The 25062-nt window shown below is 41.2% G+C and overlaps 1 long non-coding RNA gene across 1 annotated transcript; it reads right to left on the minus strand.

The window, feature by feature from the left end:
- LOC143260013 (uncharacterized) lies at positions 1–17535 on the minus strand. Its single transcript, XR_013034117.1, has 3 exons — positions 3802–17535; positions 3528–3709; positions 1–2568 (listed from the first exon to the last, which is right to left on the minus strand). It is a non-coding gene; the product is annotated as an uncharacterized LOC143260013 (long non-coding RNA).
- Positions 17536–25062: the final 7527 nt, after the last annotated feature.

Here is a 25062-nt window from a genome sequence, read left to right on the forward strand (position 1 = left end):
TAATATAGGAAATATCGTTGCTTTTATTTCTATATTCCACGTGTACACGTAGCTCTGTCCTCCATTGTATTGTACAAGTAAAACTGTATAAGCAAAATCCGGTTTTTATTTGATCGACCCTCGTATTTCGCGATTATTCGCGGTACCCGTAATTTCTGGCTTTCGGATCCTATCGCTCGTTGGAGAACAATCTGCATAATCGAGCAGGCAAGCGGAGAAAGTTTCGGACAGAAAGCGGAACGGAAAGTTTGGAAAAGTGAGAGTACAAATCACGGGGAAACATTATTATTTGCCTTCGCGGAACGTAGCCGTTGTTCCGTTTATTAAAGGACGCCATTCGTTTCGGCGAGGTTCGCGCAAGTAGCGGCCGCAGCCCGCGGATTCCGGTGATTTATTACACCGAAGAGCGGATTCGGTTTTGCGCCGGACAGAAGGCACGTTCGCTTAACACACAACCCATTAAGTAAGTAACATGGTGGCCAGTGCCCGGTGCAAAACGTGCCGCAACTACTGCGCCGCGTCCGAACGTATTCCCTTCCGTAACATTAACGACTGATATTTTTCATATGGTCCTATAAATAAAAAGCCGGCCGACTCTGTTTTTATCATGCGCCACCGTTTACACTGCCATTTGAAAACACCACCCCCATACGTCACCATAAGTACGGATAAAGCGGATGAGCTTTTGGTTGCACCATAACACGACTCGATCCGCTATAATTTCATTTACGTTTATTCCAAGAGAAATTTCGTAGCGGCCGCAATTCCTTGTTTGCACGGTACAGCTGTTACAAAAGACTAATATAGGATACACCGGCAATTATCGTGCAACCATAGGCCAGGTCATTCTTTCCAGGAAACTAGCTCGGATCGCGCACAAAAAAGGAGATACGATTATTCGAGCCTCGCGTCTCGTTTTTACAGTTGTTGAAAATCGGCAACTATAAAAACGAGCCGCGTGTCTCGAATAATTGTATCTCTTCTTCCGAAATTATCCATTTTTTTTTTTTTTGTGCGCAATCTGAGCGCGAATTAGGGAGAAATTATTGTACTTTCTTTTATTACTTTACAGACGATCATTTTCAATTGTGACCATTCGCCGATCCACAACGCAAGCACAACATTATCAAGATCGAATTCAGGTCGCCATCCTTAAACCTTTGACTACGGCAAACTCTTTGAGACGCACCGATTTTTTGTTAAGAGTACAGTTTTTGGAAACAATATTATTGATTTATTTGTATTCTGCACCGAACTGTGAATATTCATATTAAAAAATTAACATTAACGTTAAACTTTTTTTCACAGTATGTCTACTAATCTAGCAAAGTGTGGTATAACCGGAGACATGGATAAATACATATTTCTACACCATATTTCTTACGTTACCGACGAAATGTAAGACTACGCGATTCGCATTCGCTTCCGCCTGGCTGAATAATCGGTATGATTATTGATACAATTTTTTTCCGGGCACCTATAGGGCGCCACCCGTGTCAGAGGACCAAACTCTGTCGAGTGTCTTTAGGCGCCCACAGTGTGAAGCGACCGAAATAGGATAAGCGCCTTTAGACGCTCACAGTGTGACAAGTGCGAAATTTCTGAGCGCCTTTAGGCGCCCACAGTAGTCAAAGTGTTAAGAAGATTTAACAGATTACATAAACAGTCTAATTCACTTTATCGTGGAAATCTCATCGTAAATTTTGCAGTCTCAAACACAAAGGACAAGTGACGTGAATATTAAACGGAGATATGGAACATCGGAACTAAAGACATCAAAATGACCGTATAATGACGGAAGATCGAACGCGAGAGTAATCAAAGATTCCAACGACGTCAGGTGTAGCCGGATTAGCGTTTAATCCTTATCGGACATATGTCGCGTGAGACGCGACAATATAAAGGGTGTTCCAAAATTTACGCAAGAGTTGAATTTTACACCATTTCTGCGGTGTAAAGTATCGTCAATGAAAAAAAAAACCAGCGTGCCAGCTGACAGTTCAGGGTTATTAATGAATATCTGACGTACGAGTTCATAGCATATCGCAGGAGTTCCTTTTTCTCCCAGCTGTTCTTCTGTCTTTCGTTTATGCTGTGTTTTTTTTATTCCAGTGGCGGCTGGAACCTCGAGCATTCCTTCGTTTTCCTACCGCGGTCTTCGTTGCTATTCCTTCTAGAAGCGACACGAACACGCGGTCTTTCGCTTTTAATAGTGCTCGATGCCCCGCCTCCGCCTCCTCCTGCACCATACACATGCACATCATTCTCGTGGTTGCCTATAAACGTGAACTGTATCCGTGTGCAGCGAGGGTTGTACAGCAACGGCGTGGAGGCTATTAATTCGATTGCCAATCGATTCAGCGGTGCTTCGTTTCACGAGGCATGCTCGTCGACGTCCGGCTCGAGTAGATTTTTCATTTACCGATACTATACTTGCCGCTGGCCGACGCTGCACGTACATAATTAATCGTCCCGTCCGGGAAGACACGCGATAGGTCTTCTGCTTGCGGAAGAAACCCGTCGAAACGTTTCGCTGTGGTTTTGACACGTCTTGACACGTCGACAGCGCTGTTAATGGAGAAAAAAAAAACATCTTGTTAACAGCCGCTCGACTATCGTCTATTTGTCATGATTTTACAAGTTAAAGCACCTAATTTGAAACATCGCTCAATCGTGAATCCTTATTGAAACAGTAGCACACAGGATAATACGATAAAAACAGATGGAGCATATGAAAGTGGGTGTAAAAATTCTACCCATATTCTTGAACATCGTTCTTTATAAATTAAGTCTCGCAAATACTGTTATGTAATAATCACCTGTAAGAAAATGTTAGAACATTCTGTTGCATATTGTGCACCTCAATATTTTCGTTGGCTTGATTTATGAAAAAGATGGTATACACGTTTCATAATCAATGTCCCTATTTTAAAATGTGCATTTCAAACGATCGTGCCAAAATACGAATATTGAATATGTAACACGGGGACGTGTTATATATAGGCGATCACGCGCTTTTCGCGCATTTTCCTGTCGCGCGGATAATCTCGACAATTTTGAATCAAATATGTGACATGTCTTGGATCTTAACTCGCATATTAGAGAATAATTCAGATTTTCTGTTTCAAACTGTGGTCGCAAGAAATTAAAAGGCAAAAAAGAAATCGCCTCTAAATATCCGTAAGTATTTATGTTATCGACGCAATACTACCATAATACGAGAGTGTCCTCGTAGACTAAACTAATACGTTCAAGATTTTCTACACGAGCACGAAATAAACATTATATGCATCGCAAAGAACATATGCCATGACATATTGCATATGTTTTTAAAAATAAAACCTACAAACATATGCATTACGCGAACAATGCGAAGTAAAAAATATCTTTTTATAAATTCTGTGTGTATACATAAAACACATTTCTGTCCAGATCCTATTGCTCTACTTGTTTTCTATAAAAATATGAATTTGCATAAACATCCGGGAGTTCAGTTATTATTCTATATTATGTAACGCGAGCCTTACCGGAACCGATAATCAGGCTTCCCTCGGCAGAAGGTCACGTCGATTAATTGCCATTCGTTTCGGCCCGACAGGCCACCCCATTGTTATGCCTCATTGTCCGTCCGGGGGACGACGCGACGGCTCGGCGGATAACGCAATATCAGCGTGTAACACGAGGCGAAGGAATTCCGCCGCCGCAAGAACTGAAATCAATTTCCCGGCTCGTGTATCAGGTGGCCATTAGGTGGAGGAGAATGCGGGTCAGTGGCCTGATCTAGGACGAGCCGATAAATACCGATTATCAATGGCCCGGCAGCGGCAGCGTTCCGCGACTCTTCGGTTCTCCCGGTTTCAAGCCCGCCGGAAATTCCACGACAGAAAAATATACTCGGCCGACGGTAATTGCTCAGCGAATTCACGGCGGAACGCCACAGTGGCCGGGCGAAAGTTCAGGAGTGGCTGATCCGTCGGAGTTAACGGAGTTTCGTTCCTCTTCCGATGAATGCCGCTCTGCTCGCCGTCGAAATTGTTCGCTTCGAGTGGGCTGAACGAAAGCCTGGCCCCGGCTAAACGCCGCGAAGGCTTCAGCGATTTTACGAGCCGGTCGAGTGCCATAGCCAACTTTCCGTCGTAAGAACGGTTTGCTTGAATCGCGTCGACGGGCTATGGAAGGAACCGCACGCGGCCCCACGGCCCTCGTTTCCCGTAGCCCGAGATTTTTCACAGCGAGCCATCGGCCACGAGCACCGAATCCAACGGAGAAAAATATCCGGCTGCCCGCGGAACAATCATACGGTAATTAAAAGGTCCGGTTAACGAATTATTCCGGAGAGTTTGAGTCATTAGGACTATCCCGCGGCGTGCACCTTTATTTTTCGTTTCTCCCAAAAGTTCCGGACGTATTAATTGCGCCGGAGAATGAACGAGCCCCTCGTACAATTATCCGAGAGTACTTCCACTTACCAAAGTATAGGTCGCCCGCGTCCGAGGACTATGACCGAGAGATCTTGAAACATAAGGATACAATACGAAGGATTTGTAAACCTTGGAATTACGGCAGTGGTACCGAACTTCGATTCAATGGCCTTTGTTCCTTCGAATTGGCAATATGTACCGTTGTACAGGGATCTCCGAAAGTCTTGGAACCGTGAATCTTCATTGTATAATTGGAATGTACGACATTTTAAAGTGAAATCACAGTTGTCGCGTTCTCTTTACTTGTTCGTTTTTTCTACGATGTGTAAATTATAATTTGAAAGATAACGCTGTGGAACTTTACTTTAGAATTTCTACAGAATATATTTAGGAATTTTTAGGGCACGAAATAATCAATAGTTTAAGCGGGTATTCCAGTCTAGAGTCGTCAAAAAAATTAATTTTTTATTTCATTTTCTGAAAGTATATGCTTTTAAAAATATTTCTAGCAATGGATATCGTCGGATTCGAATCTTATCTTAGACTCGACAACTTATGTGTTAATGTCTGTACGATCCGAAAGGACATAGTGTATATGGCATAAAAAGGAATCAACATGCATTCCGATCCATGTAGATGGAAGATAAAGGAGAAAATTCAGGGCTCCTTTTTTCAACAAAATGGAGGTCCCCTCTATGTTCCTGGGCTGGCAGATTAGCTGTATTATTTCATATATCGGACAAAAATATTTTAAACGCGTTTTTCTCGAAACTATGTGTTTTCCTTTCTTTTTAAGTGTACCTTCGGTATATGTGTCACAATTATCCGAACCACAAGCATTATTTTTTTCTACTAGTTTCAGAGATCATAACTGTTCTATTATAGCCAAAACGAAAAAAAAATTCAAGTACAACCATGAAATTTTCGCTTGAAACGACTTTGGTTACCAACTAATGATTGTGAATGACCAGAACTTCGTTGGTTATGAGTAACCATTATAGATAACGAAAACTGTTGTTTGTTACAAATAGCAATTATCGATGATGGAATATTCATCGCAGATAACTATTATAATTGGCTGAAATATCTTATTGTTATGAATATCCGTTATAAACGACAACAGCTTTTTGTTACAAATGAAAATTACTAATGAATATGTAGATTCGTTACAGATAACCATATTATCATCGACGAATACAGTTTTGCATAAGAAACAAGTTTCCTTATCTATTATATAATACTTATCTGTAGCCTAAAACAATTTCTGCCATTTATAATTGTTATCGGTAACGAAAACTATTTTTGCTACTTACAACGACTAATTAGGCAACCGCAACACATACAAATTAAATTAAATTAAATATTCAATTAAAGTAAAATTATAAAATATTTTTATTTTGTGGTTTGCCGCGACAACCACAATATATTCCTCTAACATTCTTTTCTATCATAAAAAAACAAGCGAGATACTCGAATTAGGTGAGACACCCTGTATAATAACGTTAGTTTTCGTACGAGCGGTGTGTTTTTTAAACTAATCACCGCGCAAATCTTTCAAAAATTACTCAAGTGCTATTACACTCGTACTGCGAGCCTTTAAAACTCTGAAGACATAAACAGTTAATTAACAACAAAAATACTTAATGGTCCATGGAATTTTATCTAGTGTAATATTTTTAACACAATCTGCCATTGGTGGGGCGTTGTTTACTTCGACTGTTGTTATTTTCGAAGAATTGTTAATGGTTTTAAGTAAAAGAAAACGTGTACGTTTGAGACTGTTTACGATGAATTTTGTTTTTTATTTCTGAATACATTGCAGTTTATACTATTGGAATTTGTCTTTTCATTTGTAGATTCTGCTTCCTATTATTTTGTAACGATTACGAAAAGACGATTATATTTCTATTGTAACTTACATGTATAATATAACGTGTTATATGTTAGCTTTTTTCACTCCATTTGATGCAGAAAGTACGGGTTGCAGCATTCTACAAATACTGGAAACATTTTCGGAATATTTCCCATTACTGCGAAACTTATGTGTTTATGATAACAAAGAGTGCATGAAATATCAAATAATAATATCTCGCGAACGACATTTCAATATGCCACTTAGGAATCAGTATCCGACCGCTGTTCCTTGCAATTGCATTAGAATATTTCGAACACGCACGAACGCCAACAGTCTATTTAGCATTATTCCTCGTGTTCGTTACCATTTAAATGTATAAATTGAAATAAACCCAGGATTCGTCGGGCGAACGTTGAAGTTTTCGTTTGGCGCTCTCGAGTATTTACGACAAACACGCCAAGAACTGTCACTTTGTAACATGCACCGACAATAAGACCCACTCGTATCGTCGCAGCTCTAATTGGTCGATCGGAAATCGATACAACTAGTTTACAATAATACCCCGCTAACAATGGAACACGCAGTCGACGGCGTGCAGGATTATTACGTTGCCAAGCTCTTTAAGAGCTTTGAAATTAATGAACGCGCGAAGGCATGAACGCTCGCGTTACTCCGTCTCCGGCTCGCAAAAACATCTGCACACGAAGCTTCCGGTCTGTCGAACAATCCCCGTCCGCCTCGACGACTACTGCGGGAACATCTTCGGATGCATAAACCGATACGCTTCTGCGAAGACTGAAACCACTGTCGCGCCGGCCGAACTGGGTCAGTACCGACACCTTGAAAGCATTTAAACTTGCTCCTAACAAGGTCCCTTAGGATCTCCAGAACAGTGTTTGCCCCGTAAGGAATATCTATACCTATTCTGGCGGAGTCGGTCGAAACTATGGTTAGGATGGATACCGGATACCTGACAACGGAACGATGTTTCGAACTGATTGTAAACTAATATCCCGTTCGATTCCGGAAGGGCGTGCTCTATATTGATACGAGCCACCGCAATCTAATTTTAACCCCGCCTAGACTGGACAGGAGAGATATCCTGCTGCTGGAACATCTTCATCTTCGTCGCGCACAAAGTTACACATAAGTTAATAGAGATATAATTATATTGAATTTATACACGATATTCGTCAAATATTTCTGTGAAATATTCGATCGGGCAACTGAAATTTCGAAAAATTATAAGTCTAATGCATTGTTACACTTATATAAATGACACATTCAAACATATTGTAGGTCCAGAAGATGACATAACAGAACACATTCGGTTGAAAGCGACCGTTGACGCATCTAATATAGATGATTGAAAGTATTTATTATTAAATATACCATTGAGGAGTCATAGCTACATCGCGAGACCGGAGGAAACGCGCGTAATTTCAATCTAACACGAATTAATTTCTCCATTACGGTGTTTGTTTGCATTTTAGTTTCATAGACGGAAATCGAGAGATTCAGAAATTCTCCCAATACCGCGGTCGAATAGTTCGTCCCGAATCGTTACACAAAGTTCGAAATCGACGTAGTCGTTTACCAACAGTTCCGCCGAACAAATGTTTAATTATCAGAAAGTCCGGAAACACTGGGATCGCGATTTACCATTGATATCCCCGGGATCGTGAACCCAGCCGTTCGCTAATTACACTAGGCCGCCATTTTGCTTCAGTTGATCGCGCACTTGTCTGCACACTGAACAGTTTTGGCACAAAACACTTGTACCTCTCGACCCGCGGAAGTTCGGCGGCAGGATCGAAATGGATTTTGTGTTTTCGACGTTAGGCGCGAGTGCCAGGCACGAAACACCTTTTCGACGTCCACTTCCAGGTCTGCGATGCCAAATAAGGCCGATACGTCTAGCGAGCCACGCTGTCTGCGGTTTTGCACCAAAGCGAATGTCGGCTGAACTCTGGCACCTTACTGAAATTTCGGGGCAAAACGAGCGAATCGTTCTGCCTGGCTGAGCGATCTATTTCCCGCGAAATTTAAATTTTAAATATAGTTGTTGCGCCGTTGAAGAATTTAGTTACATTTTGTCAAAAATATGTCCTCACGAAGGCGACATATATTCGATTTCTATCGGTCTTTGACACCCAATCGCGGTCGAAAGTGGGTCTGACCTGGATCTAGTGACAAATAGCGATATTTGACTACAGTTTTTGTCGATTAGTAGTTTCAGCAAGGCAAAAAATACATGTTGAAAAAAAGATTCATAAATAAAATTATTGTTGATCCTAAGCATACTCACAATTATCGGTTATATATTTTTGCTAAAAGGGTCCACCGTTCCAGTGTTAATTATTATATATAATATATTCTTTTACAGTAAGAAATTATATATTTCATCATAATTGTAAATACCGCTAAAATCGCAATTTTGTCCCGTTTTAAAAGATGTTCGAATACGTTCACGAGCTACTCTATGTTACAAAAGATCGATAAAAATAGCATTGGTAAAGTTTCATTAAAAGTTTCATAGTTTTTCAAAACTATGTCCATTCGATTTATGCTTTGTTTTTAAGGAATCTCTAGGCCTTGAAAATAAGGAAGCTAATTTAAAAAATGAATATATTATCTAATTATGTACTGTGGACATTTGCAGTTAGATATTTTGGAGGAAACATGTTTCACCTAATAAAATTGTTTACTCTTTACAAAATGGTAATAACATATTTGCTAACGAAAATTTCATTTCAATGTTCTTTATAAACTGTGAAAGTTATATATCAAAATATTACAAGGCTCTTCGATTCGGGAAACAAAATATTTTACATTTAATATCTAGAAACTTTAAATTATCAGACATCTGACAAGACTGTTATTATAAAAGATTTGCCCTTGGTATTTATAATTAACTATAACGTTGCAAAAGCATGCATACGAATTTTCTCTTGTTAATGCAACTTCAAGAAAAATGTCTGCTACTTTCCATGCCTTTCTTTCCATGCCAAGTTAAAATCCTAGGTAAGAATGTATTGTAAGCTCTGTAGTCGCGCGACCGCAGTCTGAGCAAACCAAGATTCCTGTCAGGTTCGTTTTCCTGATTTGATTTGAAATGCAAATGACAGTAAAACGTTGGCTCTCTCATTAGTCTAGGGATCCTTTTTTATTCCTTGTTACGCTTTGTGCGATGCTCGCTGGTCTCACTTTCGACCTTAGTGAAATAGGATAAGACGAGCTTCAAATTTCACAGAGCTGGCGGGTCTCATTAATTAAGATCGATCATCGAAAGCGCGATATACACGGTACCTACGCATACAACAGAGAATAATAACTAAATACTCCTTGAATATGAAATTAATAAAACAGTATATATAAAGTAGAATTTTAAATCCTAGGAATTCGTTTTATTATTGTTACGTTCGCGACGGATTCGACGCGCGCGTCTGTAGCAGTTGAATATAAGATATTCAGATTCGAATAGATAATGAGTACCATAGCGTGGTTACAGATCGAGTGTGTTAATATTCTACTGGGATGCGCGACGAACGAACAGCATAGAGAAACAGGGAGGAAGAATAATTTATATTTGTAGATTCGGAAGTACAGTAGAGACTCCCGTATCTATCCCTCGTACCAGCATTATCCGAATACCCTAATATACGGACGTTCTATCATCTGGACGTTCCGTATTCCTACAACGTTTCGTAGCGATGTTTACATCGCATTACTGTACTTCTTTGTGCGAATGCTACCGGATGCCATCAACTTCCAGTTCTGATTAATGGAAAAAGTAAACATCCACATTGTTTCAAGCATGTCAATACGAGTGCAATGCCAGTTGTTTATAAAAATCAGACAAATGCTTGGACGAAGAGTAACAATTTTGTTGAACGGTTTGAAAATACTTTTATACCGATGGTTAAAGAACGCCAATTAAAAAATGGTCATAGAGGGAAAACTCTTTTGCTGGTAGATAATGCTAGACCGCATTCTACATGTATACAGAAAAGATTTACTTAACAAAATTCTGTTTACATTTGAATCGAGTGAAGAGGGTGTGATAGAGCAATATAAAAGAATTAATTTAAAATTAAATCAATTTAATTGCACCAAATACTATTGACAATTTCCGAGATTAAACTTGAACAGCATATTATTTTTCAAAGTGTCTGGACAATTTTTGGATTTCTTCCCATTTGATTAGCAAGAGATAAAGTATGCTATTTTTGGATCATCATTAGATATGACTATAAAAACCAGCTACAAGGCTCGAACAATCGTACGTCCTTTTTGCAAATTGTCCATTTTTGCGTACAAGCTAAGCGTCAATTAGGGAGAATTTACTGTATTTATAACGTAAAATCGAACTAGAAACGCGAAATGCATAATCGAAACTCACAACTGAAAAACAATAGTTAAAGAAGCGATATAATGTCAGTTCCGATGAACCGAAACCGACACCGATATTCCGTAGAACGTTTCGGTTTTCCATAAATGTTTGAGGAACCGAAACCGATATCAGAATTGATTTCAATCCCTGCTAACAACACTAAGCTCCCGTGGCACAGTTCCGGATAGCCGGTTCTTAAACATTTCTGGACGACATTGCGGTGGTTTAATTTTAATGGCCGGCTTAATTAAGGTCCCCGGGGGTAGGGCCGGCCAATATTCATCTTCCTCCGTCAGCCGCTCGCGTAATTCGATTTTACAATGAGTTGCAGACGAGGATTTTTGAACACGTTCCCTCATTAGACGATCTCCAGAGCGTGCCCTTTGTGGAATTCTTCTTTCCCAGTCGCTTGAGAATTCACGACGGCGAGCCCGCCGCGGAATTAATTCCTTTTTCTATGCATCCACCGGTGCAAGGCGTCGCGACGCGACCTCTCATTTTCTCGCAAGCTCCTCGGGAATATGACAAATGGTTCCCCGATCGTGTTTCCGCGAGGAATCTCGATGATGATCCGACACGAAGGACACTCGAACCCGGGGGCGTCGCGGAAACGGGATTCGTTTTCGTTCCAGCCCCCAGCCCCCCGAAATCCTATTTGGATACGATCCCTTTAATCTGCGCCGGGAACGGATTACAGGAATAATTTTGCCGAATCGATCTTAATCAGCTTTTCATCCGGTACAAACCCGTCGGGGAGATTCGAAGATCCGTCTAGACCCGGCGCCACGTCAAGTGCTAGACACGCTCCTAATAAAACGTTCCATTTCGTCGGCGGTTTCACGCGCGAGGAGCTCTCCACCCCTTTAACGCCCATCCGCTACTCGTCCCGACGCCGATATAAATGAGCAGAGTTTCAGATCGGGGTTACACGATAAAAACCGGCCCGGTCGATTCCCGATCTTCAAACTTTCTCGATCCCCGGCGATCCGGAGCCACTGTTTGCAATGGAAAACCGTAGCGATAAGTCGGAACAGCGGGGGCTTGACTGCTAGCCAGTGGCGTAGTCTCGACGGAGAGCGCCGTTCGCTTTTTCAATTTTAGGAAAGTAGTGTTTGCCGAGATTCTCTTTAGTTGCTTCAAACTGCGACCGCTACGGAAAGTCTTCGTGCACTAAATTTCCGATTTTCGACGAATTTCGATTCCGAGCTCTAGACATTTATATTTAGCGGCTTTGGAAATAAAGACACTTCGATTTAATATTGTATATATTTTCTATTAACTCATCAACCATATTAGTCATACACAACTAAGCAATCAATTTTACCTAATTTTTCATTCGTTCGTTGAAAGAATGATCGATAGGTTTTGAGACTTATTTCAGACGTTTTAAAAACGTCCCGAACTGGACGTCGTTTCGATTGTAATAAAACGTCTAAATGATATTAATCGATATTTCTTGCAATCTGTATCAGGCGATTTAACATTAACTTATGAAATTCTTAAAGGTTTCTATTTTAAATACCTCCATATCTCGATTCGAAATTTTCATTTACTTCCACTTGAAATACTGCACGTTTAATATTAAATGTTTTAATCAAAATTGTCTTGCGTTGTATTATTCAATTTATATCTGCTTGATAAAAGTTTGCATTACGCTTTAGCTATAAATCATGGAAACTATTCCAGCTATTGTTGCTGAACTTCACGATTCTGAGAAATAATAACTACAACGTGGTGTATGAGAATATCTTTTCAAGTAAATAATATCATTTGGTACGCAAAAACTATGTGGCAAATATAAAATAAAATGTTTATATTTGAAATTTCGTTCTTGAATAATGTCGCGCTTTACTGACGCACGTATATCGCATAACACTGATCTTTTTCTTTTTTTTTTTCTTTTTCTTTTTCTTTTGTTTCGTTTATCAACCTTGAATGAGCGCTATCGCGCCACTTGGTTTTCTTCGCAAATCGATTAAGACAAGCGTTATCGCACTGTTCGGAGCATAATTTTCCGATTACGATTGCAAATACTAGGGTACGTGAATCTGACTTCAACTTCATGGTTTTTCCAACATACATTTGGTTCAATGTACAGTGTCGTATAGTGTCATCCCGGAGTAAAATTCTTCTTACAAATCCTCCTGTTTACGCCTCTATAATTAACACGTTGTAAGTATATCTTTTTAATTGACCCTTTGCAGTCGCACTGGGTCAAAATGGCATATATTTTCTTTCGAAAAAGTGAAATTAACAATTAGTTCGATATAATTGGTAGTGAGATATCAAGTTCTAATAAAGAAAACCAGGTATTAGAATATTCAAATTAAGAGTGACATTCATTCATGATTCATTCATTCGTGTTTAATAATGTGATCAATTTACATGACTGGTGCGTTCTCACTCGACAAAAAAAAAAACCAGTTAGGTTTTAAGCTCGTATTCGTTAGAAAAATCACATATTAACCGTAAAACTTGACTGTCCGTACCGTTTTGCTATTAGATTGGAAGCTAAATGTAAAAAATATACGAATAATCTTTTCAGCAAGATTTTCTAACAATTAGCACTGCACGAAGCAGTGTTAGCTATATAGCAATGTACTATACGAAGTTAAATTGAAACGAACGCAATTCGATGCTTCTATGTACGCTCACAAAAGAAAGTTAATAGTATTTCTATCGATGCATATGACATTCTTCTTCGTTGAAGAGAAACATGTTGACACCGTCTAGCAGTAAAACCCCAAGATCGTGTATCACTGGCTCGAGTCCACGTTCCAATATCCGTATTTATCTAAGAGATGACAGTATCTCGCGACGACAACATTTTACTTGAAGCCGACATGCTGCTTCTCCTGCACGTGACCGTATCATCCGCTCGCACAATCTGTTGGGAGACAGTGGTGACCGAAGGTGGTCTACCGAAGGTTATTGCGCTAACTGTTATTAACCTCCTAAATTGAAGTAACGTCCCCCAAGTGGTTCAGCACGCCCGAAACTTGCCGGGGACAAGCATCGCGCTCTTTATGCTATTACGATTATGAAACCGGGACAATTCCGTTTAACTTGCGTGCCATTGAAGTACAAACAATCTCATTGAACTGGCAACACGGGGAAACAATGTCCCGTCCTCGGTATCCAATTAGTAGAACACTAGTTCCCTTCGATAAGATGCAGCTCGTTTCAACTTTCTCGACGGGTGGGATCGTGTCTACGCCATTTCGAAGCAATCCACGGTGGAGACTGTTTCCCCGAAACCGACTAAATTTCTACTCCCACCCCCACCTCGGAATCGTCGCATCGCGTCTGTTCCGCTCGTTCACGGCGGACGAACTGATCGAGATTAATCGCATTCTATCGGCCGAGCCTGCCCCTCTGATCGACGACAACGATTAATGCAGGTCGTCAGATTGTGCTTAGGGCAAACCGGCGTGTCCTCGATGCGGACGCGTCCACCATAGAAGCGTGCGCCTTCGGTACGTGATGTTTGCGTGCGAGGCGGCCGTCCGCGCTCGCGTTCTCATTAAGAGCCAGATGCTTGTTGACGTATCGTTCGCGCGTCAACGGCTCTGCTTCAACCCCGAACGCTTCACCCCGACTCGAGCTCGCTTTGTCGTCAAACCACTAATAACCACCACTTTTCGCTTTCCTCAACGGTTTTGTTTCAACAATAGAGAAATATCTCTGGTCCGCACAGTGCCGCTTTTCAAAATAGACTCTGCTGTCCTGGCGTTTCGCTTTTCCTTATACAGTGGCCCACAAAAGTGTTCCTACACCTTTTAAAACGCAATAACTTTTTTACAACTGGATGAAGGGATTTGAATTTTGCTCAGATGATAGCGGGACTGGTCTACCAGACGATACCCAAAATGCTTTTTTTAAATTTTGCTATTACTTGGAATGACAAAAAAAAAAATAAGAAAACTCTCGTTCTTAGGTCACACTTTTGGTGGGTCACTGTGTAGTTTGTCTTTCACCCTGTCGAATCTTCTACATTTTTGTATTTCCGAGTCGGAGAATCTAATGAAATCATGAATTTTGTGGTCACTCGATTATCCTTCTTACTCAGGAGGCTAGCGGTTGATGTTGGGGGATAATGTGCACATCTTCCAGCCCGCCGATTTTCCTCGGAGAGACTGCATAGACCGGAGACGTTCTATCTCCCTCTCCCTCTCTCTCTCTCTCTCTCTCTCTCTCTCTCTCTCTCTCTCTCTCTCTCTCTCTTACCCTCACTCTTGTCGTTTCGAGACCGTTTCCCCACGGACGGTATGCTCGCTCCCCCAAGAGGATCGGTCGGACAAATAGCGGACGGTGAATAATTCATCGAGCTGCGCCCGCACCTTTCGCAGAAAAACTGAATTAACCGAGTCACCGTCGCTGTGTTCCCCTCCTTCTTTTACTTTTTTTTTTTGTTTTCGGCCCCGCGAATTCATAGTTCGTTAGCGGCTGGCCAAACGAAACGCAGAGACGCGGCCCGCATAACACGGGTTACGTCTGTTTGTAGCACCAGCAACCCTTCGAAACAGGTGTGTTCCGAGATTCCTTGCTGGGGTTCAATATTTCGTCGGTCTCTGTCTGTACAGCAATCACATGCAGTCTTCTGTTGTAAATTTACCATTAACCCAACGTTACACGCTACTGAAACGTATACTAGGTCCGTAGTTTTTAATGCTTCTGGGTTAAATGCCGAGAGGTCAATCGTGGTACCCTCCCCAGAAGGATTCCCAGTCTTCCCCTTTGGCCAGATGCTTCTGGGAAACTGTCCTTCTTCTTTATCTTTCAGCCTTTTCTGGTGTCAATTTAACGCTATCTTCCAATTTCAGAATATGTTATTCTGCGATTTTTCGAAAAATTAATCTCAGACATTACAACTTCGACTTGTTTAACACGAACTGTATGTATCTATTATTATCGTGTCGAAATCTAACCAAAATGACATGATCGTGACTATGCCCTTTTAACTCTTGCTCTTTATCGTCTACGAATCTAACCAAAATACCGTGTCCGTGATTATGCCCTCTTAACTCTTGCTCTAATAACGTGTTAGATGCATTACGAGTACAGTAATTACACCCGGAAATGTCAAATTTCGGGTTGCTGTGAATTTCTCTGTGCTAGTCATACGCCTATGTAATTTATTGCTATGTCGATGCTAAGGGTATTTATTTCTTTTGACTTTCGAATTTACTAAATCTACTATGTTGGAATTCGAATTTACCTCGAGAGTGTTCCACGAGATTGAAATAACATAAATATAATTTTCAGTATTTTCTGCAAAGGTTATTCCCGCAGAAAGTGAATGAAAATAACCTGGAGGAAGTGTGGTTGGTTTGGAAAATATGTATTCTCCAATGATATTGAGGAAGTTTTTTCAAAAATTAAATTCCATATGAGAAATATTTTCTTGTTCAATTACCACCGCGCGCGCGTCAGCGACAGAAGAAACATTAGAAATAAAGTCATGTTTACTATTTATTAAATATTTTACGTTCGCAATTATATACATGAAAAATAAAATTTTTGATTTCGGCAGAATAAATATATATCGGTCTTAATTTTGATTAGAATAATTTAAGAAAACTTTATAGAATAATTATACTTGCAAAAAGGTAAATTTGGGCTACAAAATTATCGTATCTGATCAGTAACGACCTATAGATAAATCGAAAGAAGCATCAGCATTACATGAAAATGTAATAATTACTCTGTTGCTTTATTGTTATTACGTAAAGGTAAGGATAAATGTTACAAAGCAATTTTAACACTCGTCCATCGTACACTTCTGTATTAAAATATACATCGATGTAATTCTTTTCTAAGAAGACAAGATTGGCTAACTGAAAATTTAGAAACGTTTTAATTTTCTACAAACGTAGTCCATCTGTCAACAATAATAACAAATTGATTTTCAAAATTCGTTATATAGTCACGTAAACAAATAAAACGTCGATATCGTATCGTTTCGAGTCATGCGTTCGTATAATCTGCAAAAACCTATTGTGCTATAGCAAACATGTCTCTGTCAGTATTTGCTAACGATATGACTGACAAAGGCAATCGATAACAGAAGATCGCAAAGAGAGAGAGAGAGAGAGGCTCACACATCCTATTTTGTTTGCTGCGGTATAAACAAATATTTCCTTTTCGGTTGTACCTTCGTGTTTTTCCCCTTTCAAATTATTGAAAAAATATTGCTACTGTTCCGAAGTGATTTTGACACCAGAAGGAATGAAAGATCAAACTACCTGGGAAAATAGACTACGTCAGAGACAATTTAGTTCATCAAATTCTGAACGGTTGCAAATATTGGGTCATTCAATTCGTTCACTCCGTTTACGCATTCATGGCTGTTGTAGCGTAACTCTTGCTTAGACTGCCAATTTTTATGCAAAATAAAAACTTTCTTCATAAACTACAACTACTAGAAACAACATACAAATTTCGTTTATTATTTACATATAGACACATAGTCTTAAATTCTTTTAATCTCTGTACAGATTAAAATTTCACGAACCTATTTCTATCATAAATGCATAAAATCTGCAGTCTACTAATGTTTGCGATGTCCTAGTTAGTAAATTCATAAGGTGGAGGTTTGAGATGTGATTTGACACTGGCATATGTGACTGTGATGTTGAACGTTTGAAAATGTATAAAAAATGTTTGTCTCCATTAGTTAATGGTGATGAGACTCTTTGACAAGTATAAATCCACACACTTTTACAATGCACGCTATTTTACAATACAAAATTTGCAGCTATTTGCTCGGTATCATCCCCGACTCAAAAAACATTGCCATTGGCAACATTTTCTGGGTCGATGATGATGATACCGATTGCCCGGGTCTCACCGCGAGGAGGTTGCTGCTTTAGAGACCCGAAAGGGAGCCAGAACGAAGCCGGAATTCGCTATGGCTCCCTTTCTAACAACGACGACTTATAAACTAATACGCTCGCTAGCTAGCTATCACACATTCCCACACACTCGCTCGTTCGCATATGTTAAGTACTATCGCGGACCAAGTGGATCAAAGAAGAAGTCTCTGATCCACGGGGACCAAAATGAATCAGTGCAGAAGGCTCTGATTCTTCGAAACTAAGAAACAAAGGCGTGTCAGTACAGAAGGCACTGACTCGAGGGTGACGCGACGCGTACAATGCTCGCACAAATCAGGAGCCTCGCAGATCTCGATGCTCGCCGTTTTCACATGAGGAATAATGATCCAAAGTTGGATCATCCCACAATGAGTCGGATCGCCCTGCGCCCCGCCCCCAAAAGAGAGCTAAGGACGTCTTACATTGCGAATACGCGAAGCGAGAGCCTCCCCAGCAGGAGGGTCCGCGTTCGAATCACCATGCCGCATGGTCACTCGTCGAACAACGAGACGTGTCCGGACTTACCCAAGAGTTTGCGCAAGCAAGGCCACCACAGCTTTCTGCTGTGGCGGAGTCAAAAACGAGACGCGAAAAAGTAATGCTAAGGCAATAATACTCGACATATGCGAAATTAGCGACTCGGGTACCTCGGGGACGCTACCCCCCGTGCCCCCCACGTGCGCTCCCGTGGGTCGGGGGCCCCTGAGGGAACTTAACCCCTTGCCATACCATTCTCTTTAAATTTATGATGACTAGAAATTTCTCGATTGTAATTATTTCTCAGAAGGAGAAAAAAATTTGAGTTTACTGTGAGACTACACTTCTTGAGCAATTAAATATTGTGGTGAAAAGAAGAGAAATTTAGATAAAGTTGTAAGAGCAAAATAATATTCATTCTAAAGAGAAATCTTTATTAAAAGCTGGACCCGTTACAGTACGGCAAGAGGTTAAGAATCTCAAACTAACTCACATACACTTATTAACTAACTCGCACGCACTTAATAACTAAGTCGCACGCACTTAATAACTAAGTCGCACGCACTTATTAGTTAAGACGTATCCCACGACGGATGATAATCCCACGGCGGATGAAAATCCCACGGCGGATGAAAATCCCACGGCGGATGATAATCCCACGGCGGATGATAATATCTGTAATAAACCTGAAAAGATTGAATTAAAGTTAGTCTGAATTCAAGTCAAAATAGAAAACCTAAGACCAGCACAGGGGTGCCAAGCTAACCCGCACACGAGTGCAATTTTTGCGAAAATTATGGAAACTAAGACGCATCCCACGACGAATGATAATATCTGTAATGAACCTGAAATAAATGAATTCTAGTTAGGGTGAACACAAAATAGGTGACCAGTCGAATTAGGAAACCTAAGACCAGCACACGAGTGCCAAGCTAACCAGCACGCGAGTGCCAAACTAACCAGCACACGGGTGCATTTTTTGAGAAAATGGACGCAACGAAATCTAAGAAACTTAAATTAAGAACCCTAACAACCTACAAGCGCCTCGGGTACCTCGGGGACGCTACGCCCCGTACTCACTTGCGGGCCCCACCCGCAAGCGAGCCCCTGAGGGACCTCCAATCGGAGGAATACCAATTTCAACAATTTTCGAACGAAACATTATTCAGAGCCCCGACTTATAGTATAATTTCACATACTTTTACAATAAATACTTTGTTACAATACAAAGTTTGCAGCTATTTGCTCGGTATCATCCTCGATCCAGAAATTCATTGTAATTCTCAATATTTCCTGAACCGAGGATGATACCGATTGCCCGGGTCTCACCGCGAGGAGGTTGCTGCTTTAGAGACCCGAAAGGGAGTCAGAACGAAGCCGGAATTCGCTATGGCTCCCTTTCTAACAACGACGACTTATAAACTAATACGCTCGCTAGCTAGCTATCACACATTCCCACACACTCGCTCGTTCGCATATGTCAAGTACTATTGCGGACCAAGTGGATCAAAGAAGAAGTCTCTGATCCACGGGGATCAAAATGAATCAGTGCAGAAGGCAGTGATTCTTTCAAAGTGAGAAACAAATGCGAGTCGGGGCAGAAGGCACCGACTCGAGGGTGACGCGACGCGTACAATGCTTGCACAAGACCGGAGCCTTACAAATCTCAAAGTCCGGCGCGATCACATGAGGAGTGACGATCCAAAGTCGGATTCTCCCACACAGTGGGATGCCATTTCTCGCCCTGCGACCTAAAACTAAGTTAGGCCGCCTTACCCGTCTGAATCGGCACTAGGCGAGAGCCTACACAGGTAAACCTGTGTGACCATTTCTCGCCCAACACCCCGCCCCTCATAGGAGCTAAGGGCGGATTACTGGCCGAACAGCGACCAGGGAAGAGCATTCACGCCGCATGATCACTCGTCGAACATCGAGAAGTGTTCGTACCTACCCAAGAGATTGCGCAAGCAAGGCCGCCACAGCTTTCTGCTGTGGCGGAGTCAAAGACGAGACGCGAAAAAATAAGGCTAAGGCAATAATACTCGACATATGCGAAATTAGCGAATCGGGTACCTCGGGGACGCTACCCCCCGTGCCCCCCACGGGCGCTCCCGTGGGTCGGGGGCCCCTGAGGGAACTTAACCCCTTGCCGCACCATTTTCTTTAAATTAATAATGACTAGAAATATACCGATTATAATTATTTCTCAGAAGGAGAAAAAAATTTCTAATTATTGTGAGACTACATTTCATTGAACAAGTAAATATTGTAGTGAAAAGAAGAGAAATTTAGACGAAATTGAAAGAATAAAATAATGTTCATTCTTAAGAAAAATCTTTAGTAAAAGCTAGACCCGTTAAAGTAAGGCAAGAGGTTAAGAATCTTAAACTAAGTCACACACACTTATTAACTAACTCGCACGCATTTATTAACTAAGACGCATCCCTCGGCGGATGATAATCCCACGGTGGATGATAATCTCTCTGTAATGAACCTGAAACCATTGAGTTCAAGTTAGTCTGAATATATAGCGAAATAGGAAACCTAAGACCAGCACAGGAGTGCCATGTTAACCCACAGACGAATGCAATTTGTGTGAAAATCATTGGAAACGAAATCTAACAAACTTACATTAAAAACACTGCTTGATTAAGACGCAGACAATTATGAACTAAGACGCGCGCAATTATTAATTAAGTCTCATCTTTCGGCCGATGATCCTCCCTCGCGGATGATAAATCGTTGGCGGATGATAATCTCGGCAGAAGGAGTTCGAAGACGTGGACATAAGTAACGTGTATCGCGATTTTACGCCAACTGCTTTGTAAATTCTCGGATCGAAAAAATGAATTCCTACTGCACGCAGTGGTTTCGCGGGCATTTGCACCACGTGCTCGGTCCTGGTCTAAAAAAGTCCGAAGGTACGAATAAAATATTCTCGCTCCCTGTGATGACGATCGTCCAGTGCTTCGCAAGGATATTGTCTGCGAATATAAGAATTACAATTTAATTTTGGATGTCAGAGAGGAAATCAAAATGAAAGTGGCAAAGAAACGCGGACTCCTTTCTCGCGACGCTAATCCACGAGAATTAGAAGTGGATATTAATTCGTGCTAATTCGTCTAAATATTAAATCCGATGTTAATTCGTCAGATCCGGAAGCGAAAACACCCGCGAGCTTTGATTTGTTTTCACGCAACTCTAAAGGAAATCGTCGACGATTGCGAGACGATGCTGCGATCCTTGGAACGGCAACTCGCAGTGCGGCATTTATTTCGCGACTCTAACACAACGCGTTGGCAGTTTTCGCAATTCTGATACAACGCATTGGCAATTTTTCGCGACGCTAATACAACGCGTTGTTAATTTCGTCTCGCGACTCTAAGGAAAATCGCGAATGCCTGCACTGCGGAGCGTTGCAACTGCGGCATGGGCTCTGAAAGACGAACGAAGCTACTGCAACGCGATTATTCTCGCAACGCTAACTTCGAAACTAATTCGAAGACAAAACGCGATAATTCATTTCGCAACGCTAGGATGGAAAAATCGCGATGTGCCCAACCCAGCTGATCGTTGGGACCTCGGTCCATTGTTGCAACTGCGGAATGGGCGCCTGAAAAGACGAACGAAGCTACTGGCAACGCGATTATTTCGACGCTACGCTAATGCATCGAACAGAAATCCGAAAGATTTAACTTTACTTTCTGGAAAGAACGAGTCTGTAGACTTCGAGAAATCTGATAGAATTGCAAAGTTGAAACGCGATTAGTTCGCAACGCTATATTCAAAGCTATTGTGCTTGATAATACAAAGAAAACTCGCGTCTATTTTATTCGCAACGCTATGATTTCTGTTCGAAATTAATTATAGCAACGCGTGAATAATTCGCAACGCTATGGCAAGTCGCGGATGTGCCCATCCGAGTTGTTGTTGGGGCGGCGAGGCCCTTCGTTGCAGCTGCAGCATGGGCGCCTGAAAAGTCGGAAGGTAAACTATTGCAACGCGATTGTATTGTCGCGACGCTAATTCAATGAACAGAGATGCAAAAGCGAGTGGACTTTGATGATCTTCGAAAATTTCAAACTTGAAACGCGAGCGTACTTAGTCGCAACGCTATCTTTGACGCTTCTTGCATGTCGAACCAAATGAAATCGCGAATCTTTCATTCGCGACGCTATACTTTGAATAAATAATTTCGATGCTAATGATAATCGCGATGGTTTTATTCGCGACGCTTATTTTCATCTCTGTTAAAAATGAAGCGAAACAACGCGAGATTATTTCCCAACACCATTGCAAGTCGCGGATGTGCCCATCTGCGCTGATCGTTGGGTTGGCAAAGCCTGCCCGAATACTACTATTGCTATGACAAGAACAACTATTGCTATGACAAGAACTACTATTGCTACGACAAGAACTACTATTGCTATTGCAGCGAGTACAGTGACCAATTAACAATACATATACATAATAATATACATGATAATATACACCATAAGTTTTGTCTTACGATAGTATTAACCTGAAAATAAAGAATCTGAAAATAAAGAACCTGAAAATCCTAGCTAAAATGGGGTTATTAGTTTCGAATTATTCGTCAAAATTAATCTGTTTCGATGACTACGCGTGAATTTAATTGCTCGAGAAGTAACGGCAATAGCAATGGCAAAAAAGTAATGGAAGTAACGATGATAGAGGTATTGGCGAGGGTAACGGCAATAGTAATGTCAAAAATTTAATGGAAGTAACAATGACAGAAGTATTGGCAAGGGTAACGGCAATTGAATTCGAACGGAAAACGCAAGTCATTGAAAAGAATACATCCTAACTAAATATACAATAGAATTCGCAACAAGTATGTGGTCACTGTACTCGAAAAAATTGAGAGAACTACTGGTCAAATAAGATCGACTTACATTTCGATGCGATGTTGGTCCTGGAATTTGTGTAGTAGGAAGAAGTAGAAGAGAGTAGCAGCGTAGAGAGAATAGCAGCGTAGAGAGAGTAGCAGCGTAGAGAGAGAGTAGCAGCGTAGAGAGAGAGAGTAGCAGCGTAGAGAGAGTAGCAGCGTAGAGAGAGTAGCATCATCAAGAACTGTCTTGAAACACGTCTGATTCCACCATTAGTCAAGTCCCGACTGATTGAGCTTTGACATTCAGCCGAGCGAGCACGAAGGGTACACCCCCCTCCCCCCAATGACTTTGACGACCGACATTATTGGAAGAGCTGTCTTGAAACACGTCTGATTCCACCATTAGTCAAGTCCCGACTGATTGAGCTTTGACATTCAGCCGAGCGAGCACGAAGGGTACACCCCCCCCCCCCCAATGACTTTGACGACCGACATTATTCGAAGAGCTGTCTTGAAACACGTCTGATTCCACCATTAGTCAAGTCCCGACTGATTGAGCTTTGACATTCAGCCGAGCGAGCACGAAGGGTACCCCCCCGCCACCAATGACTTTGACGATCGACATTATTGGAAGAGCTGTCTTGAAACACGTCTGATTCCACCATTAGTCAAGTCCCGACTGATTGAGCTTTGACATTCAGCCGAGCGAGCACGAAGGGTACCCCCCCCCCCCCAATGACTTTGACGACCGACATTATTCGAAGAGCTGTCTTGAAACACGTCTGATTCCACCATTAGTCAAGTCCCGACTGATTGAACTTTGACATTCAGCCGAGCGAGCACGAAGGGTACACCCCCCCCCCCCCCCAATGACTTTGACGACCGACATTATTCGAAGAGCTGTCTTGAAACACGTCTGATTCCACCATTAGTCAAGTCCCGACTGATTGAGCTTTGACATTCAGCCGAGCGAGCACGAAGGGTACACCCCCCCTCCCCTCCCCCCAATGACTTTGACGACCGACATTATTGGAAGAGCTGTCTTGAAACACGTCTGATTCCACCATTAGTCAAGTCCCGACTGATTGAGCTTTGACATTCAGCCGAGCGAGCACGAAGGGTACACCCCCCCCCTCAATGACTTTGACGATCGACATTATTGGAAGAGCTGTCTTAAAACACGTCTGATTCCACCATTAGTCAAGTCCCGACTAATTGAGCTTTGACATTGAGCCGAGCGAGCACGAAGGGTACACCCCCCCCCCCCCCCCAATGACATTGACGATCGACGATCGCGCGATCGACGGCGATCGATAACATCGATCATTTCAATTATTTCCAATTATTTAATATTCGCGATAAGTTATTTTGCAATAATGCTATCCGGTGCCCGAGAAATTATTTCATCACTTAAATTGTTCATGAAAACTACAAACGAGGATTAATTAACAAGAGACTTGCATAAATCGATACGAATTGTTTAAGTTATTATATCGAATTGCTTTTGTTAATTAATTTACTATTTCTCGCTTCTTAATATTGACAACAATTCCGTTTGTTAGAAGTATGGTTAAGCACCTCACTGGCTATTTTGACATTTAAGTTGTTAGTGAAAATAATTGATAGGATCAGACATATGGAGTTTCACATACTTCATTAATGAATTGATTGCTTTTCGATGTGTTTAATATTTAAATACTTCCGTGGCTATTTCGTCGTATCATTTCGTAACGGAAGTAATTAGTAACGTCAAACATACAAAGTGATTTTTCAAGCACGAATTTATCGAAGAATCGTTAGATCGAAAATATTCCATCTACTGTTTAAATGCATCGTTTACCAATGTTTTTTATTCGGTTAATTAACAAGAAAACAAAATTAGTGTCACTTGTATTTTTGAAAGAATATAAAGCTATTTTCGTCGGGAAAAATTCATGTCAAATCTTTATCCGCCTGTCGCCGTAGATCTAGTTCGGTTGAAACTCTTAATGAGAACAAATGAGAGTTTTTCTCATCGAATATATCAGCATTTGTCTAAAATGAATTGTTGCTACACTTATAAGTAACTAAACGATGCTACCGATTAAGAATAAATTAACACAGAGTGATACCATTCTTGAAAAGTTCAGAGCTTTCAACTAATAAAAGTCTAATGCGCATTGATATTAAAATAATTGAAAAATAACCAA

Source organism: Megalopta genalis, chromosome 9 (genome assembly GCF_051020955.1).
Source record: "Megalopta genalis isolate 19385.01 chromosome 9, iyMegGena1_principal, whole genome shotgun sequence".
Taxonomy (NCBI): domain Eukaryota; kingdom Metazoa; phylum Arthropoda; class Insecta; order Hymenoptera; family Halictidae; genus Megalopta; species Megalopta genalis.